This window comes from Rhincodon typus, chromosome 1 (assembly GCF_021869965.1).
Source record: "Rhincodon typus isolate 14 chromosome 1, sRhiTyp1.1, whole genome shotgun sequence".
NCBI classification, from domain to species: Eukaryota; Metazoa; Chordata; class Chondrichthyes; order Orectolobiformes; family Rhincodontidae; genus Rhincodon; species Rhincodon typus.
Genome location: NC_063332.1, coordinates 82,970,845 through 82,983,317, shown reverse-complemented (window position 1 = coordinate 82,983,317; position 12,473 = coordinate 82,970,845). Strand labels below are relative to the sequence as shown.

The 12,473-nt window shown below is 41.8% G+C and overlaps 1 protein-coding gene across 1 annotated transcript in view; it reads right to left on the bottom strand.

Moving 5' to 3' along the window:
- Positions 1-12,473, bottom strand: part of LOC109920822 (BEN domain-containing protein 4) — a 44,547-nt gene that overhangs the window by 4,542 nt on the left and 27,532 nt on the right. The gene's annotated exons all lie outside the window — the stretch shown is intronic.

Genomic DNA, 12,473 nt, shown 5'->3' with positions numbered 1-12,473 from the left:
GAAGGGTCTAGGCCCGAAACGTCAGCCTTCCTGCTCCTATGATGCTGCTTGGCCTGCTGTGTTCATCCAGCTCTACGCCTTGTTGTCTCAGATTCTCCAGCATCTGCAGTTCCTACTACCTCTGATTCCTGGGACAAATGTGTTCACTTCTGAAGAACAGCAAAAGAGGTGAGGCCTTTATTCATTAGAATTTAGAAGACTGAAAGGTGATCTTATTGAAACAGACAAGATTTTGAGGAGGCTTGACAGGGTGGACATTGAGAAACTGTTCCCATTTGTGGGTGAGTCTCTAACTATTTATAACTGAGAGGCAAAGGAGGTGCATCCAGATGCAGTGAATGTCTAGAATTCTCTGCCCCAGAGAGTTATGGAAGCAAGATCATTGAAAGCATAAAAGAAGAGGTGGATGGATTTTTGAAATGTCAAGGAGTCGAAGGCTATGAAGAGCTGGTACGAAAAGGGATTCAGTCCTGTGGAAGATCAGCAATGATCTTGTTGAATAGCAGGGCAGACATGAGAGGCTGAATGGCTCATTGCTGGTCCTATTTCTTATGTTCTTGATAATTCAAATGGATTTTTCAAAATAGTGACGTCTGTGATATACAGTCAGAATGTTATTTTGTAGAACTTATCACGTATTTGCATGGCTCTGAACATGGTCGACGTGGGTGAGTTGTCGTGGTAGGTGTGTTGGCATGAGTTTGTGCTAACATTGCAGAGGGACTATAAACGGACATGGGGTGTGCAAAGGAGAGTAGGTTGGCATGGAGGTCATGTAACAAACACTTTATTCTCATAAAAATCAAAGTCTAAGGTCATGTTCTATCAGGGAAAGAAGGGCTTACGGGAGATGATCACAGGGCATAAGTTGGCAGGAGTTGGCATGGGTGGGCATGGGAGTTTGTGGGAGGCAGTGAGTGGATGTGAGGGGTGAAGGCTGGAGGAATTTTTTTTGTACACAATGGCCGAGTCCTAAGACAGGCTTTCTGTTCAGCAATCCCACTACATCATCTTCATTACATACAGGGTCATGTACATACCCTGAACTGTAATATGGTCTGCACACAGTCACCCCCACCTCTTCCCAGGCAGCCATTTCAAAAGTAGGATATAGTCACAGCTGGGAAATCCCTTGATTCTACATTCCCGACTTGTGAACTGAAATCCAGGCCAGGGAGGGGCCAAGCCATGGTGGGATTTGAAAACGATCGTGAGAATTTTACAACTCAAGAACTGTGAAGAAGAATTATGCATTCTCCAGACATCCTGCTGAAAATTCTATATTCAAACAGCATCAGAAAACAAAGATTAGCAGCTTTTTCATTCCAATCGCTGTGTGTGGCCCCATACCATGCACACTGCCTGCCAGATTTGTCAACAATTTCAGAAGTTACCCACCAACTGTGAAATGCTTGGGACACACCAAGGATTTGGGTGACTATAAGACACTTATAAATGGATCTCCTTTCTTTTCCTGAAGGAGCATTATTTCAGACTTTGATTTTTATGAGAATAAAGTGTTTGTTATATTCTGTCCCCACCTGAAAAAATACTGTTAAAGTGACGTAAACAGGGACAACATTTAGAATTGAAGTGATTGTGTCTCAGTCGATATTATTATGAACAGGGAGAAGGGGATTCTGGTCTGGATGCAACTCAGAGTGTGAGCAGTTGCAGAGTCCATTGTAGGCTTCAGGCAGAGGTCGGGGTCAGCAGACACAATGAGAGATCTGAGGCAATAGTTAAGAGTTACTTCCTGGTAGAACAGCAAATGCCCATTTTCCACAACATTTGGATTTAATGTGTAGGATTCAGTTTTTACTGTGGGTTCATGCAATGGACATATAGAGCAAAATAAAAGTTATCAAGATGGTAGATCCGTATTGGAATTCCACATATAATGCTACTGTCAGCAGCCACTGGATTTGAACACAAAGATTGGAAACACAATAACCAGAAACAACTACTCCAGAGAAAAGCATTCGGGTCGATGGGCCATCCGTTGTAAAGTCATCACGAAGACAGCAGGTGAATTTGCAAAAGAATCTGGGTGCTCCCACTCAGTCATGATGTGAAGTCAAGGTTCCCACACTGCTTAATGTTTGAACGGGCAGATTTAGCAGAGACATTAACAGATATTGAACTGGGCCATCAACATCACAGTTATACCTGGCATCTTAAGTCCTTTAACAAATCAAATTAACTCATCAGAAGTGGAATGGATGTTCGGATGAAAGCAGTATGATAGGCAATCAAAAAACTGAAAAACTGGGGATGCTGGAAATCAGAAACAAAAACAGAAATTGCTGGAAAAGCTTGACAAGTCTGGAAGCATCTGTGGACAGAAAGCAGAGTTAATGTCTTGGATCCAGTTACTCTTCTTCAGAACCTGTTGTGAAGAACAGTCAATGTACCTGAAACCTTAACTCTGCTTTCTATCCACAGATGCTGCCAGATATGATAGGCAACCAGTTGTCCAACCACTTCCAAAATGACCTTCTTCTATCGTAACACATAAACTCATACGCACATTCTATTTATAAAAAAAACAAACTTTTGAGGCAAAATGAAAAGATCTGCCTTCTTGCTTTTAGTTAGCTTTATCTTTGTTTAACAAAGGTATTAAAATATATGTGGGTTTTTTTTATTCACTCATGGGACGTGAGCATCGCTAGATGGCCAGCATTTATTGCCTGCCCTTTAGGTGCCCTTCAGGTGATGGTGAGCTGCCTTCTTGAACCACTGCAGTCCATACACTATACGTTGACCCACAATGTCCTTAGGGAGAGAATTCTAGGATTTTGACTGAGCGACAATGAAGGAATGGCGATATATTTCCAAGGCAGGAAGGAGTGTGGCTTGGAGGGGAACTTGCAGGTAGTGGTGTTCCCATATGTCTGCTGCCCATGTCCTTCTAGATGGAAGTGGTCGTGAGTTTGGAAGGTGCTGTCTGAGGATCTTTGGTGAATTTCTGCAGTGTATCTTGTAGATAGTACACACTGCTGCTACTGAGCATCGGTGGTGGAAGGAGTGGATGCTTGTGGATGTAGTGCCAATCAAGCGGGCTGCTTTGTCCTGGATGGTGTCAAGTTTCTTGAGTGTTGTTGGGGCTGCACTCATCCAAGCAAGTGGGGAGTATTCCATCACACTTCTGACTTGTGCCTTGTAGATGGTGGACAGATTCTGGGGAGTCAGGAGATGAATTACGTGCTATAGTATTCCTAGCCTCTGACCTGCAGTAGTAACAATTGTGTTTATGTGGTGAGTCCAATTGATTTTCTGGTTAATGGGAACATGCCAGGATGTTGATAGTGGAGGACTCAGTGGTGGTAACACACCATTAAATGTCAAGGGGTGGTGGTTAGATTGTCTCTTATTGAAGATGGCCATTGGCTGGCATTTGCGTGGCACAAATGTTACTTGCCACTTGTCAGACCAAGCCTGGATATTGTCCTGATCTTGTTGCATTTGAACACGACTGCTTCAGTATCTGAGGAGTCACGAATGGTGCTGAACATTGTGCAATCATCAGTGAACATCCCCACTTCTGGCCTTATGATAGAGGGAAGGTCATTGATGAAGCAGCTGAAGGTGGTTGGGCCTAGGACACTACTCTAAGGAACTCCTGTAGAGATGTCCTGGTGCTGAGATGATTGACCTCCCACAACTACAACCATCTTCCTATGTGTCAGGTATGACTTCAACCACCAGAGTGTTTGCCCCCTGATACCCATTGATACCAGTTTTGCTAGGGCTCCTTGATGCCACACTTGGTCTAATGCGGCCTGATGTCAAGGGCTGTCACTCTCACCTCACCTCTGGAATTCAGTTCTTTTGTCCATGTTTGAACCCTGGCTGTAATGAGCTCAGAAGCTGAGTGGCCCTGGCGGAACCCAAGGTGGGCGTCACTGAGCAGGTTATCGCTGTACAGGTGCTGATTGATAACACTGTTGATGACTCCTTCTATCACTTTACTGATGCTCAAGAGTAGACTGATAGAGCGGTAATTGGCCGGGTTGGATTTGTCCTTTTTCTTTGTTCAGGGTATACCTGGGCAATTTTCCACATTGTTGGATAGATGCCAGTGTTGTAACTGTACTGGAACAGCTAGATAAGGGGAGTGGCAAGTTCTGGAGCATAAGTCTTCAGTCCCTTTGCCGGAATGTTGTCAGGGCCCATAGCCTTTGCAGTATCCATTGCCTCCAATGTTTCTTGATACCATGCGGAGTGAATCGAATTGGCTAACGACTGGTATCTGATGCTGGGCATAAATGAAGGAGGCCAAGATGGATTATCCAGTTGGCGCATATGGCTGAAGACTGTTGTGAATACTTCAGCCTTAACTGTTGCAATGAAGTGCTGGGCTCTTCCATCATTGAAGATGGGAATACTTGTGCAGCCTCCTCCTCCAGTGAGTTATTTAATTGTCCACCACCATTCACGACTGGATGTGGCAGGACTGCAGAGCTTAGATCTGATCTGTTTGTTGTGGGATCACTTAGCTCTATCACTTGCTGCTTATGGCATGCAAGTAGTTCTGTTTGGTGGCTTCACCGGGTTGACACCTCATTTTTAAACATGCCTGATCCCGCTTTTGGCATGCCTTTCTGCACTCTCCATTGAACCAGGGATGATTCCTGGCTTGATGGTAATGGTTGATTTGGGGATATGCCAGGCTATGAGGTTGAAGACTGTGCTGCTGTTGATGGCCCACAGCGCTTCATGGATGCCATGTTGAGTTGCTAGATCTGTGTGAAGTCTGTCCCACGGTGACAGTACCACACAACACGATGGAGGTTAATCTCAATGGGAAGGCAGGACTTCGTCTCCACAAGAACTGTGCAGTGGGCACTCTTACCGATACTGTCATGGACAGATGCAACTGCAGCCATCAGATTGAAATTGAAATCCCCCACCCAGAGTACATTCTGTACCCTTGCCACCCTCAGAGTTAAACTGCTTTTACTCACAGATCAGTTTCTTCAGGAAGTTCTGTTCTTGTTTCAGATCGCCAGCACCTGCCGTTCTTTATCTGATTCAATTTAGGGAATTTGCTACAAAGTATAAACAATGAGTAGGGGCAGAGTTGGCTGCGCCAACTAGTACAATCAAACAGCAAAGCTGCCTAGAATCTGTGTTTTAGAATGGCAGTAATATTCTTAAAGAGGCTGCAGAGGTCAAATGTTTTTAAAGCATAAAATTATATTCAATACAGTAAGAAAACCCATTTAGTGTTGAATCTTTAATGGGAGCCATCACGTAAAACAGGGTTCAGCTGCAGGTTGGCAATGATGTCTGGAGGCAAAAACCTTTGCATTTTACAGGTAAAATAGATTGTCTATTTCTTGCCAATTTGAAACATTCAGAAACATTTTGTATGGAATAGTCTTACTGTAATAGCAAGTACAATATTCCACATTTTACAGAAGCAGGAGACTGTAACATTCCTGAAGCACAATAAAAATACAATGAGATTAATATTTCTGAATCCAGTGACTGAAAATGACATATGATTTTATATAGTTCTCCAGTTTTGTAGTTTGCAGAGCAGAATTCCTATTAATGCAACAAACACGAGCATAGTCTGAAAGGTGAAATACAGGGTCAGCATTCAGTCTCATAGTAGGTTAATAAACTTGTGTGTTGCCTCAATGTATATCAGTCCCTCTTTCCTGTTACATTTTTTTCTGTTTCCTAATCCAGTATTACCAACTTCAAATTTGAGCAATACTTAATGTTTAGTGATTACAATAGGTTTACATGTCATGGACAATTTCAGAACATTTTTACTTATGGTTACAAGAGGAGAGTTTGTAGCACAGTGATTTACCCCTGACTGTGAGCCAGAAGCTCAGGGTTATATTCCCACTCCAGGACTTGATAGCCACGGAAGGTGTGTTCGTAAGACAGTCAGGTTGAATATCAACTTGTAAATCCTCCCAACATAGACCATGCAGGCAATAAGTGGGTTTCCTGGTCAGCCATGTAATAGAAACAAGTTGGAGCTTTTACCATCATGACAAAGCACCAGGCTACAGCATACATGTAAAATGCATGCTGTCACAGCATGAAGGTGTGAAAATAGATAAGTCCCCTGGGCCGGATGGGATTTATCCTACGATTCTCTGGGAAGCTAGAGAGGAGATTGCAGAGCCTTTGGCTTTGATCTTTATGTCGTCATTGTCTACAGGAATAGTGCCAGAAGACTGGAGACTAGCAAATGTTGTCCCCTTGTTCAAGAAGGGGAGTAGAGACAACCCTGGTAATTATAGACCAGTGAGCCTTACTTCGGTTGTGGGTAAAGTATTGGAAAGGATTATAAGAGATAGGATTTATAATCATCTAGAAAGGAATAATTTGATTAGCGATAGTCAACATGGTTTTGTGAAGGGTAGGTCGTGCCTCACAAACCTTATTGAGTTCTTTGAGAAGGTGACCAAACAGGTGGATGAGGGTAAAGCGGTTGATGTGGTGTATTTGGATTTCAGTAAAGCATTTGATAAGGTTCCCCATGGTAGGCTATTGCAGAAAATATGGAGGCATGGGATTCAGGGTGATTTAGCGGTTTGGATCAGAAATTGGCTAGCTGTAAGAAGACAGAGGGTGGTGGTTGATGGGAAATGTTCATCCTGGAGTTCAGTTACTAGTGGTGTACCTCAAGGATCTGTTTTGGGGCCACTGCTGTTTGTCATTTTTATAAATGACCTGGATGAGGGCGTAGAAGGATGGGTTAGTAAATTTGCGGATGACACCAAAGTCGGTGGAGTTGTGGATAGTGCGGAAGGATGTTGCAGGTTACAGAGGGACATAGATAAGCTGCAGAGCTGGGCTGAGAGGTGGCAAATGGAGTTTAATGCGGAAAAGTGTGAGGTGATTCACTTTGGAAGGAGTAACAGGAATACAGAGTACTGGGCTAATGGTAAGATTCTTGGTAGTGTGGATGAGCAGAAAGATCTCGGTGTCCATGTGCATAGATCACTGAAAGTTGCCACCCAGGTTGACAGGGTTGTTAAGAAGGCATACGGTGTGTTAGGTTTTATTGGTAGAGGGATTGAGTTTCGGGGCCATGAGGTCATGTTGCAGCTGTACAAAACTCTGGTGCGGCCGCACTTGGAGTATTGCGTACAGTTCTGGTCGCCGCATTATAGGAAGGATGTGGAAGCATTGGAAAGGGTGCAGAGGAGATTTACCAGGATGTTGTCTGGTATGGAGGGAAGGTCTTATGAGGAAAGGCTGAGGGACTTGAGGCTGTTTTCGTTAGAGAGAAGAAGGTTAAGAGGTGACTTAATAGAGACATACAAGATGATCAGAGGATTAGATAGGGTGGACAGTGGGAGCCTTTTTCCTCGGGTGGTGATGGCTAGCACGAGGGGACATAGCTTTAAATTGAAGGGTGATAGATATAGGACAGATGTCAGAGGTAGGTTCTTTACTCAAAGAGTAGTGGAATGCCCTGCCTGCAAAAGTAGTAGACTCGCCAACTTTAAGGGCATTTAAATGGTCATTGGATAAACATATGGATGATAATGGAATAGTGTAGGTTAGATAGGCTTCAGATTGGTTCACAGGTCGGCGCAACATCGAGGGCCGAAGGGCCTGTACGGCGCTGCAATGTTCTATGTTCTATGTTCTAACTTGGACCCCTTGTAGGTGCCAGGTTGCTCAATTGGCTGGACAGCCTGTGGGGATTAGATTAATGCCATTAGCATGAAGTTTGATCTCCATTCTGGTTGGGATGGGATTTGAGACCTGCCTTGGTGCTCCACATGTGGTGGAGGTCACGGCGATTGTCTCTCACACAACCTTTCATGACCCACTTGTCAAGTCCCCTCAGTATCTTTTATCTTTCAATAAGATCACCGCTCATTCTTCTAAAGTCCAATGAATACAGGCAATACTTGCCCAACCTTGCCTCATAAGATAACCCTTCATCCCAGGAATCAATTGAGTAAGCCTTCTCTGAATTAATTCTATTATAATTATGCCCTTTTTAAAATAAGGAGACCAAAACTCTACACAGTACGCTAATACCCTTTACCAATACCCTTTACAACTGTAGCAAAACATTTGTACTTTTATTTACCATTCCCACGCATAAACACAATATTCTATTTGCTTCCCATAATTTTTTTTATGATTTGAATTTAAGTAGTATATTGTTTTTCCATTTTTTCTTCCAAAGTGGACAAGTTCACATTATCCCCTTTCTATTCCACAATTGTAATGAGATTCCCTAAGTGAACTGCTATAATCTTTTTTGTAAAAGATTGCAGCGTTTTGTCTACCACAAATGCTAGCCTGTTGTTTCTTGCTTTTTGGCTTTCTGTTATTTTTTAATAGAAGAGTTTTATTTGCTATTTTCCAATCTGATAGGACTTTTTGAGAACCTAGAAAATTTCGGAAAATTAAAACCAGTGCATCTATTCTCTCAGCAGCCGTTTCTTTTAAAATGAGGTCCATCAGGACCTGGGGTTTTGTCAGTCTTTAGTTATAATAATGTTCTTAGTATCCTTTGTAATTGACTGTAATTGTTTTACATTTCTCCATCCCTTTCATCTCTTGATTTACAATTATTTCTAGGAACTCTTTCATCCTCTACAGGCTTGAGGACAGGCTCATAAAAGTTGTTCAATTCATTTGCCACTTTCTTATATTTTGTTAACAATTCCCAAGTCTCACTGTCTAGAAGACCAAAGCTCACTTTACTTACTCTTTTCACTTTAATATACCTACAGAAAATCTTACGAGCATTTTAAAATTTCTAGCTAGCTCTCTTACTCTAATTTCCCACTTTCTTTAAAAAAAGCATTCTTTGTTGTTATGTATATTCTGTTCAGTCTTCCAACCTGCCACTAATCTTCTTAGAATTTTACATGTCTTCTTTCATTTCAAAACTATTCTTAAGTTCCTTAGCCACAGATGGTGCATCCTTTTTCTAGAGTCCTTCTTTCTCACTGGAGTCTATCATTGCTGAGTGATATGAAATACCTCCTTAAATGTTTGCCACTGTCTCTCTACTAACCTATATCTCTGCCTAATTATTCACTTCTTTAATCTGCTCTGTCCTCTTACCCTCATAATTGCTCTTATTTAAGTTTAAAACAATAGTCTAAGAAACACTCTTTTCTCCCTCAAAATGAATACAAAATTCAATTATGTTATGATCATTGCTGCTTTGGCACTTTTACTTTGAGATTCTAACTAATCTTGTTTCCTTGCACAATGCCAGATCTAGAACAGTCTATTCTCTGGTTGGCTCTAGAACATGCTGAGTTAAGAAATTGTCCAGAAAACAGTCTAGGAACTCATCTGCAGGTTAGTTTTGTCAATCTAAGTCATTTAATCCACATGTTCATTAAAATCATCCATATTATTATTGGACCTTTCTCATATCCCCTCCCCCCTACCCCCCCCCCCCAACCCATGTCCTGTTATTTCTTTGTATATATACTGTCCTAAAGTGTGCTTACTGTTACGTGGCCTATAAACTACTCCCACAAGAGACTTCTTTCCTTTACTATTTCTTATCTCTAAAACTGATTCTATTTCTTGACCTTTAGAATCCAGCTCAAGTTTCTCTATTGTACTGACATCACTCTTAATGAACAAAGCTGTTCCTCCACCTTTCTTAGCTTCTTGTCCTTCTGAAACATTATGTACCACTGTAGATTCAGGCCCTGGCTTCTGCCATCTTACATCAGGCAAGCGATACAACTTTTTGGTTTCTCACACTTGGCTGCAGAGAACGGTGTTGATCCCCTGACTATATTTCCACAATTATCACTGTATTCCATTAACATCCCCCAGCATGAATGACTTCCAGTCCGTTAGTGCTATTGCTTTAGGCTTTGCTCATCCATTACGCATCACTTATTTCCATTATTTGCAAGAACCTTGAACCAGTTGGACAACTCTAAGTGATAAGTCTCCTCCACTTTTACCTTCTCGATCCCCCCTATCTGTCTCATTCACACTCACATGCTCCTGTCCCTTGTCAATGACTAAATCAGATGACTACTGCATGGGTTGTGACTGCCATCCAGAACAAAGTGTCTGGGTAACCTCCCACCCCCTGAGATATCACATGGTTTGAAGCTCAGGCTCAAGCTCAAAGACTGATCTGAAGTTCCTCAAGCTACAAGCACTTAGTGAATATTTGCCTTTGATCAATGGTTTCCAGAGGTTTCAGTATTCTACAGTTGCAAGACATCACCTACACAGCTATCATTTAGTTAATTAAATATTTACTGATTCTATTTTAATTTTATTTAATGTCTCTTGTCCATTTGTGCAAATAATCTTTTTTATTTCAATAATTATTCTACTCATTCTATTTGAAAATCACTAGTGTGATGACGCTGTGACTTTAAGAGATGCATTTTGTCCCTTTTTTTTATGAAGAGAGGCTGAGACAGAGAGATGAGCAGTCTGCTCCAAGCCAGGGCTTGTGAGGCCTTGGATTTTTTTACATTGGAACTCATAGAACCAGGATTTTAGTTTTAACTTTCAGTAGCTGTTGGGGTTTGGAAGCTGGTATACATCTCTCCATGCTACAGCAAAACACTTGAGTTCTCTCTCTCTCTCAGAGTTTTATCTTGATGTTCTTTCCTCCTGGACCGGAGAATTGCACATGAGACAATCTATTTTACTGAATTTGTCTTTGCCACAGATGTGTTTATGGGATGTTACTATATTGGAACAAGTTTCTGTTGCTGGTTAGTAGTTAATAGTCTATTATTCTGTTAATTTTTTCAAAAGAGTTAAGTTATTCCAATTCTTCTTTCTTTTATTTTTGTTCTAATCATAGTATAAAATAAAGTGCATTTTGCTTCAAGCCTGGTAGTTTGACCAATTGAACCCCATCCAGAACACAATGCCTTACACTTGCCTTTAAAAATAAGAAAAAGTTGGGGTCTAAGCTATTTTCTTAACATATTTTGAGGGGGTTTGGTCTGGTCTATAGCACTAGTTAAGATAACCATGAAATATTCACCATCTAATCACCTACTGACTAACCCTGATGGAATTTTCTCTCAGAAAGTGGGTTCTGACTTATTCTTCATTACACAACCCCACCCTATATCACCACTCTCCCTCGTCCCTGTCCATGACCCCATCATTGTATCCCCACTCTCTCTCACTCCTGTTTATAACCCTACCATTGTATCCCAGCTCTCTCTCACTCCTGTTTATAACCCTAGCACTGTATCTCCACCCTCTCTTGTTAGTGTTGACAACTGTACTGTTGTTCTCGCTGACCTTCATGCGTACAAATGTACGCTGAATCTTTCTGGGAATGTCAGGAAGGCCAACATCATTGTTAATTTTGATTGAGGACCAGTTAAGATCTTCTTCAGGAGACTTGTCCAATTAAGGATGGTAGGCAGACCAGGGAACTGGAAGATTCAATGAGAGAACCTATAGCAATGTGCTGTCGGTAGCCTCACTGAGAGAGAAAGGGGCTGCAGAGGTAGATAAGGCAAGCGAAAAGGCACCACTAGACAGGGATGAAAAGGTTTCACAAACTCATTGCCTATCATTAACAGATCACCTCCAGGTACCTGGATGGGAAAGCGGAGGTGTAACAGCACCTGGGTGTCCTTGTACACCAGTCACTGAAAATGAGCATGCAGGTGCAGCAGGTCGTGAAGAAAGCAAATGGTATGTTGGCTTTCGTAGTGAGAGGATTTGAGCATAGGAGCAGAAATGTCTTGCTGCAGTGGTACATGGTCTTGGTGAGATCACAGCTCTTGAGAAGGGTTCACATCTTGTCCATTCTTACAACTGATAGTGACTGATATTTTCTGTTTTGCTTCTTTTGGTAAGTTTTAACAAAGTCTAGTCCAGCCTGACTCATAACAAATCACACACGCATGCTAGACTAGACTCAAATAGAAATGAATTAAGGTTAATTTGACCTGTAAAATCAATAGGGTGCCATTAGGAGCCCTCTTGTGGCACATTAGTAGTGACCCTGCATGGGCCCAGGTTTAAGTCCCACTTGCTCCAGAGATGTGTAATAACATCTCTGATTAGAAAAATAGGTTAATAATTTTTTTTAAACAAAGTGTCATTAGCTGCTGCATGTTTAATCAACATAAAACTTAAGGGCTTGACAGTGGCCTAGATTTTCCATTAGCCAGTCATTATTTCAGCATAGATTGGGATTGCACATGATGACCTTGTGAATTCCTAGTGTAGCAGACTCTGGGAACTGCACGGGAAATTGAACAATTCACTGCAACTGGAACCCTCCAAAAGTCTTAGTTTAAATCAGAGAATTCAGAGAGTTCCAATGAAATTATGTAAATCAATTTATCAGGAAAAGCTGGATTACTAAATATATTGTCTAAATCCTGAGTACCCATTCAAGTGAATCAGAGATAGTAGGAACTGCAGATGCTGGAGAATCTGAGATAACAAGGTGTAGAGCTGGATGAACACAGCAGGCCAAGCAGCATCATAGGAGCAGG